We start from the raw sequence: 7,817 nt of genomic DNA, 5'->3' as shown, positions 1-7,817 counted from the left end.
CAAGGAATCCATCCGCTCCTTTCTGCAACAATCGAGTCATAGATAATACGGATATCAAAGGAATTCTGGCTCGAGAACCCTTACCGTAAAATTTCCACTCCTCGGCCATGTCAGGTCTGAATCTCACTATCTTGTGGAAACAATCAACTGTAGCTCTGTACTTGGTCAACATATCGATCCCGATAATACACTCAAAATCAGACAACCCAATTACAATGCAGTCTAGCTCAATCTCATGCCCATCATATCGTAGTATACAAGATCTAACAGAAGTCACTGATACAAGACCTTTCCACAAAGGAGAAGAGACAGATACTACCGCAGATAGGGACTCAATAGGTAATGCATGCATCAATGCAAATCTCTCAGAAATAAATGTATGTGATGCACCAGTATCAATCAATACATATGCAGGATAACCAGAAATAAAACAGTTACCTGCAACAACGTCATCAGGTGCATCCTGAGCCTGTTCCTCAGTCAAAGCAAAAACTCTGGCCTGCTGTCTCGGAGGCTGGCTCACTGTCTGGCTACCTCCTGGCCTCTGTTGTGACTGGGTCGACGGTGCTGGCTGAAATGAATGGACATCAGATGGTCGTCTCCCTGTCTGAGCCACTGATCCAGATGACTCCGCTGCTTGGGATCCCTGGGCACCTCTCTGGGGACATACTCGGGCAAAATGTCCCTGCTGTCGGCATATACGACGAGAGCCAAACACTCCTCGACACTGCTCTGTGGAGTGCTTCCCTCCACAAGTGCTGCAATAGGGTCCTGTGTAACTCTGGCTCTGACCAGTCTGTCTCGAGCCACTGGAACTGGAAGAACTGCTGCCAGACTTCTTGAACTGTCTTGCTCTGGCTTTCAGATAGTCCTTCTTTCCACCACTGCTACTTCCACTCTCGAATCTAGGAGGGGGTTGCTGTGGTATCGGTGCTGGGGCCACAAACGAAGCTCCTCTCTGTCTCATCAGACCAGCTTCTACTCCCTTTGCTCTGTTCAGGGCGTCAGCAAAGTTGTTTGGTCGCCCAGTGTTCACCAATGTAAATATCTCTTGATTCAAGCCATTGATGAACTGATCAGCCACCGCTTCTTCATTCTCGGCTACATGTGGAGCAAATCTCAGTAGTGTAGAGAATTTAGACATATATTCCTCAATGTTCAACTGCCCTTGTCTCAGATTCGCAAACTCGGCCCCCTTGTCCTTCCTGTATGAAACTGGAAAGAACAGCTGATAAAATTCGGTCTTAAACACATTCCAGGTAATACTCGTACCTCTATGCTCCAATGTCTTCTTCGTTGTAATCCACCAGTTCTTTGCAACGTCATGCAACTGGTGCCCTATCAGTTTCACTCTTCGCTCATCTGTATAGTCCAATGAGTCAAACAGCATCTCTATGTCATCTAGCCAACTCTCACAATCCACTGCAGTCTCAGTACCCTTCAGAGTCGGTGGATGGAATGACTGAAATCTCTTCAGAAGTGTTTCCATCGGAGTTGCTGTGACATCCATCGGAGGATTTGAAGTACTGCCCTGTTCCGGAATTCTTCGGGGAGGCATATCTGATTATCAAAATGATTAGTAACCCAAAACAACAAACCTGTTTCAGTCCTCCTCCGATCATCTTACTGCTGATCTAGAATCGGTGCTGATTCATTCTCAATAAAACATATTACCATATCAAATCAGATAAATCAAGTAACATGTATTAAAGCAGTAAGACATGCTAGCAATCAAAAGCAGGAGAGAAAACTCAATCTACCCCGCTCACTAGCTTCTATCTCGATCTAAAGGATCTATCGCTCTGATACCACCTGTTGTGGGGACCCGGACGCTAATCATCTTTTTAATCGTCATTGGGATAAATGGATCAATTAATTAATCTGGGTCTAAATTTTTTTTTTAAATTGCGGAACGTAATGGAATTCAATCTAATATACATATCAGTATAAAAGTATAAGTTTTGTACTATAAACATCAACTCAAACTAAGGTTTAACAACTAATTGTCCAGTGCTAAATCCTATCTACAGCAATGTCAAAGTCCGTGGTCTCTACTCTAATCATGATCTCTCGTCATCTCATCGACCCTGATCATGTCCCACCTGTTGTCATGCACACATACAAACACGACAACAGCCGGATAACTCCGGTGAGAAATACATCCCAGTATAAATCAATGAAACATGCAATCATTTAAACAATGTAAAAGCATGTAACAAATATCACTAACATGTATCAGAATCTGAAACATAATCAATCATTAATCAAACTCGTGACTCCACGTCTCAGACTAGACTCAATCCTAGTCTAGGGATCCCGGTTTCCAGACGTTGGTATTCCTATATCGAATTCAGTAATAGAAGAAACTCCAATTCTATTCAATCAATATAACCAAACATCCGGTGTCTTGACCTATCCGTCACAGACTGTGGCACTATCGCCAATTCATTATCTTGTGACAATGTGCAATGTGTCAGTGACGATTCCATCACTATCGGCACTTATGTCACAAGATCACTCGTCTAATACTCATCTAATACATGCTTCTATAAATCAATAGAACAAGCATATCAATTCAAATCGATGTAAATAATAACAATAAGTATGTGATTTAGGGAAACTCAAGTATATCATACTCGAGTCGTTCTCCCGGTACCACATTGACTTATACATTTCGTTCGTAGTCTCGGTCTGACGAAGTTGAAGTCTTGAATCCGAAGCTGTCAATATAAATCTGAAATGACATTATCGAGAAGAACAATATCAACATTTCCTTCAATTCAAAACTCAATCTGATCAATACTCAATTTCAGTACATGTCGACGGCATAACGGTATAAATTCGGTATACCCTCGGCAACTCAATATCAATAACCAATCTTAGCAACTCACAATCTCAACCAATACCATCATAATGCCACAATCTCAAATCTGTATCATTTCATTCAAATATAATCTGAAAAATGATAACAATCACATAAACAGTCTGTTTTTCGATCCGATTTCGTTTCTACGATTACCAGTATTCCCAGAACACATAATAATAATCAAATCACAATTTCTCCAACATCATATTTTTGAATCAAGATAAAACTTAATAAAACTTACGTCCTTGTGTAGCTCTTGACGAGGGGATCTCAAAACTGTGCTCGGATTAAAAATCGGATGGCCGGATCTTGCACAACCAATTTTCTAAGATACAAGGAAGCTTGAGGATGTTAGCCATGGAGGGTCTCGGTTTCTTGGCTGAAAATTCTGAATTGAATGAGGAATTACACGTCCAAATGCATAGCAAAGACAAGTGTCCCACTCAAATTTCATTATTTGCACTTTAGCCCCTGAACTCTTCACTATTTGCAATTCGGCCCTCGAAACTCTTTTTAATTCAATTTCAATCCTAAGGAATCATAAAAACCATGGGATATGACTCAACATTCCAAAATTCATAAATTAAATAATCTCAGATTAAAATGATAAAATCTCGGGCCTTACACGCGTAGACCTCATCGACAAATGATCGTAGAAGAATAATTTCTGCAACTTAATTTCCACAAACTGTGTGTACTATCCACGACACGATACTCACGCCTGACAACTCTAACAGAATAATCATTCACAGATGCAATGAGATCATTTTTATCTTTAAATAACATTTTTACGCATAATTCATCCCTCCCGGGATTATAATAGCGTTTTCGCATTCCAGAAGGTACACCGACAGAATCAGGAGGCTCTTTCCCAAAAAATTTATTGAAAAATGATGGCATTTCAGAAGTGTTAGAAAGAAATGGTATGGTTTGCCTCTGTTACGTCTCACGAGGTGGTTGACAAGATGATATCCCCTCATCAGGATTTGAATTTGTATTTACATATTCATCATCATTCACTTCTTCTTCTTCAAACTCGCTGTATGACATATCAGGTTCAGTATCACTCCTAGAAATATCATCATTAATGGCTAGATCCGGAGAACGAAACCTTGTATCTAATGTCGTATTTGGCTAATATGGAGCATGATTTTGTTCCGACGAGCCAGTGATATGTTGATCCCATGACCTACTTACATTATCGAAATTTATATTGTCGAGTCCTTCAGTGACCTGTGGAACATAAGATTCTAGATCCTGAAATCCACCATATGTAGAAGTATCGGGTTGGTTATTGAACCTTGAATCGGATGTATGTAGAACGTAGGATTCTGGTTCATCAAAACCAACATGATGATCAATTGAATTTGCTTCCACGAATAAATGCCACATATAAATATTGTAACATTGCATTATAAATTCTAAAGCATCATCATCACCGAGATTGACTTGAATTTCATGCCAAGATGATATCTCCATGAATGAATATTTGATTGACAACTTCAGAGTAAAATTCATTGGATCGATTCCTAACATTTTATGCACAACTTCAACCAACTCTAACAAATTAATAGATCGTAATACTCGTATCGGTCTAATACATGGAATACTATATTCGACCGATCCATTATCGATAACTACAAGGCCACCAATATATAAGAGTACATCGATATTAGACATTCTGCCGAAAAAAATTGGGAGAAAATTTAAGCAGAATGCTCGGAAAAAATAATTTTCAGGAAATAAAATTTAGAACTCATTGAAAAATCATCAGTGTTCACAATATTTTATAGATTTTTATGCGCGTCTATAAAATTAATAATATATTATGTAAATATCATACCGTGATTGATCCGACATATTTCAGAAATCAAATGAAAAATTTGACAAACGATTCAATTATTCAAGGAAAAGAACAAAATGAATTAATTATCACGGACTTCGATATCCAATTTGTGTAATTATTGAACGGAAAACGAAAAAAATAATTAATTGAGCATCCGTGCTTACGAAGCACGGATTTGGTGAGGTGGAAGAGCATACGTGCTTCGTAAGCACGGATTTGGTGGCCACGTATTCAGCGTCTGTTGTTTTCGATCATGTTTTAACGCATTTTCGAATACTAATTTACTTTTGAAGTATTTTTAAAATATTTTTTAAAAATTAATAATAAAAAAATCCATGGTGGCCACGTATTCGGTGTCCGTTGTTTTCGATCACGTTTTAATGCATTTTCGAATATTAATTTACTTTTGAAGTATTTTTAAAATATTTTTTTATTTTTAAATTAATAATAAAAAACCCCAAAAAACAAGAATGCCTTTCAAATAAATTAAGAATAATTACGACAACTAATTTATACAGTCTAACCCTAGCCCTTCGAACCGCTGAACCCCAGCCCACTGAACCATGGTACCCACCAAACCACAGAATCCTATCCTTTCTAACCCTGGTCCTTTGATATTATGTGAAAGATTGCATAAACATTGAAATGAGATTCCATTTTGATTCGATATCTGAGTCGAGCTGGACTAACTTGGATTGGCTGCATATCTAGCTTGGTCGATAGGCTACTAATCATTCCAAAATACTTCCCATTTCGGAATAGACTTGTTTACTTTGGTAGCCATGATAAGTGAATGATTATTAAATAATCATCTCTTATCTCATGTTTGGTTCATTTTTAATTTAGCATGGAGGTCCTTGATTATGATTGAAAACCCTCATTATTTATGTTATTTGTGTGATTAAATATCCCTCCTCAAAGGTGTGATAATGCATAATTCTTGAATAGTGATAATGATAAAATTGTATATTGACCATATTATCCTTGAATTGTCTTCTTCAATATAATATGAAAATTAAAATTAGTGAAAATTTAATAATTAATATAATATTTAAATTTTTATTATATTTTTTTTATAAATTAATTTCATATATTTTTATTATTTTCAATCATTTTAAAGAAAATAAATTGTAATGAAAATCTATCTTAAATTAAATTTTTATAAATTTCTAATCGTGTTAATTAATTCTTTTATGAAAATAAATATTTATTAAATTCTAATTTATTTTGTTTAATGATTACCGTAATATTTTCAAATATATTTTTAATAAATATATTTAAATTAATTTTAATAAATATAAATTATAATTATAAATATTTAATTATCTATCAAATTATTTTAAGAATATTTATAATTATTTTAAAAAACAATAATATTGTAATTATTACTAAATTTTATTTAACATTAACATTCAAAATATTATTGCTATTTTAATTATTAAAATAAATGCATATTTACAAATTTTTCTAATAAATATATTTAAATTATAATTATAAATATTTAATTATCTATCCAATTATTTTAAGAATATATATTTAATTAACACTTGGGACATTTTGATCATTGCAATAAAATTTACAAAATTAATCCATCATTTTAAAATCATACCAAACACCATGTTATTTATTCCACCATACTATTAATCTATATATCTAATTTTTTAATAACTCTAATTACTAATAATTTACTTATCCCATCACACGTACCAAACGGAGTCTAAAGATTTGAGTAAACACCACCACTTGTTTTTATTATCCAAGCTTGGTTTTGGGAGATATAATGAGTTCTTTTTTGCCGACGACTCTTGCACAACAAAACTGTTTTTATAATTTCAAAAATATTTTTTAACCACCGACTTCCATATTTCATATTTCTTTTTTCAATCTTTTATTTAGTATCATTTTAATTTCAAAAATTAATATTTTTTTTTAATATAAAAACTACTTCTTTCCCTATTTTTTCTCCGAACCACATTTCTCTTACTATCTCTTAGTACCAAGCATCAATCTTTAAAATAAGGTTATTTGGCCATTTTAGTAAACTCACAAAAAATATCATTTCTTTCATTCAATAAAAAATAATTATTGAAACCTCTTTCGTTAAATCTATTACTCACTTATAAATACTTAATCTCATGTTTTATTCTTTTTTACATTCTAAAATAACTAATTATTATTTTACTCTTGAAAATTACATTTATTTTGTTTATAATTTCAATCATATCAAAAACTTACAGATTTTGGAAAAAATACTTAAATTATATTAAAATACGTGAAACACTGCGAACATATAATTAATCATTTTAAAAAATGAGTAGGTCTCTTGTGAAACAGTCTCACAAATATTTATCTGTGAGACGAGTCAACCTTAACGATATTCACAATAAAAAGTAATACTCTTAACATAAAAATTAATACTTTTTCATGGATAACCCAAATAAGAGATCCGTCTAACAAAATATGACCCGTGAGACTTTCTCATACAAGTTTTTGTCTTAAAACATTATATTAGAACGTCAAACTTAATAATAAATAAGCAGCAAAACAACGGTTGACCGTGAAAAATAATGGAAGTCATATTGTGGACAGTTGCTCTAAGAACAAGAAATAGGTAGAATTTAGAATTAACAGAGATGTCGAGCAGCTGCGACAAGGGCAAGAGAATTTATCGAATCTAGGGATGACAATGGGACAAGATGAGTCAGCCGTCCCCATCCTCACTGTCATCCGCCTCATTCCCCGGTTCTGTCTAATAGGAAAATTTTCATCCTCGTGTTTCAAATACTAAATGAATCCCCCGACTTGCTGGATGCACTTCTTAGACATTTGGAAGGGTCCTCCCAATGCTTCGATCATAATTTATTAAATTAAATTATGCATTTTGCTGTCTAATTTGAAAACATGTTTATGTTATTCTTGTTTGATTCTTTTGGATCGTAACGATTATTTGATGAATTGGCTGTTTAAGTAAAAAGAAAATATATAAAATCAAATCAAAAAGCGCAAGTCTATTAATCAAAATAACAACGATTTGTCCCCCAAGTGCAGAAAAAGGTGAATTTTCCCATCTCTTTTTTCTACACTTCACTTCCCACCATGTCAACT

The sequence above is a fragment of the Primulina tabacum genome, chromosome 12 (genome assembly GCF_025594145.1).
Source record: "Primulina tabacum isolate GXHZ01 chromosome 12, ASM2559414v2, whole genome shotgun sequence".
Taxonomy (NCBI): domain Eukaryota; kingdom Viridiplantae; phylum Streptophyta; class Magnoliopsida; order Lamiales; family Gesneriaceae; genus Primulina; species Primulina tabacum.
Note: the sequence above shows the minus strand (reverse complement) of the source record.